Source organism: Bos javanicus, chromosome 27 (genome assembly GCF_032452875.1).
Source record: "Bos javanicus breed banteng chromosome 27, ARS-OSU_banteng_1.0, whole genome shotgun sequence".
In the NCBI taxonomy this organism is placed as follows: domain Eukaryota; kingdom Metazoa; phylum Chordata; class Mammalia; order Artiodactyla; family Bovidae; genus Bos; species Bos javanicus.
The window spans coordinates 13,862,708-13,863,495 of NC_083894.1; the positions used below are offsets into that span (position 1 = coordinate 13,862,708).

The 788-nt window shown below is 49.2% G+C and overlaps 1 non-coding gene across 1 annotated transcript; it reads right to left on the minus strand.

Moving 5' to 3' along the window:
• Positions 1–503: 503 nt before the first annotated feature.
• TRNAC-ACA (transfer RNA cysteine (anticodon ACA)) lies at positions 504–576 on the minus strand. Its single transcript has one exon. It is a non-coding gene; the product is annotated as a tRNA-Cys (tRNA).
• Between the last annotated feature and the right edge of the window lie 212 nt (positions 577–788).

Consider the following 788-nt stretch of genomic DNA (forward strand, 5'->3'; position numbering starts at 1 on the left):
AGAAACCTTCCAGGTTTTTGGTCCAGAATCAGTCACACACACCTTGGTGAGCACCTAAGACTTGCTCACACCACCAAGCAGAACGTCTGTTCCATAGGGGGTCTGCGCTGGGCTTCAGAGTCCAGGGTCCCCCAGGACTGCCCAGGATTTGCAGCAGGGAGTATAGAGGATCTCAGAGCTCTTACAGTGGGGCTTAAGAGGTCTGAGATTCACTGACTGGGGACTAGAAGAGTCCCCCCTCGAAATTATCACAATCTTATTAGCTTTTGGTCTCTACTGGCAAATAATGGTATGTTTTAAATTAGCCATATGGAGAAGCCAGCCATTGGTTCTTCATACCTGGCATTTATTTAAGTGGTCTTCTGACGTGAAGTGAAGTGAAGTTGCTCAGTCATGTCCAACTCTTTGTGATCCCAGGGACTGGAGCCTACCAGGCTCCTCCATCCATGGGATTTTCCAGGCAAGAATACTGGAATGGGTTGTCATTTCCTTCTCCAGGAGATCTTCCCGACCCAGGGATTGAACCTGGGTCTCCTGCATTGTAGGCAGATGCTTTACCATCTGAGCCACCAGGAAAGCCACCAGGTCTTCTGAAGGGAACAGTATAACCCCCTCGCTCTTCTTTTGTTAAAAAATTATTTTTTGGCCACACGGAGAAGCATGCAGGATCTTAGTTCCCTGATCAGGGATGAAAGCTGCTTCCCCTACAGTGGAAGTACAGTCTCAACTGCTGGACCGCCAGGGAAATCCCCCCTCACTCTTCCTGATAGGACTGCCCACTTGAATGG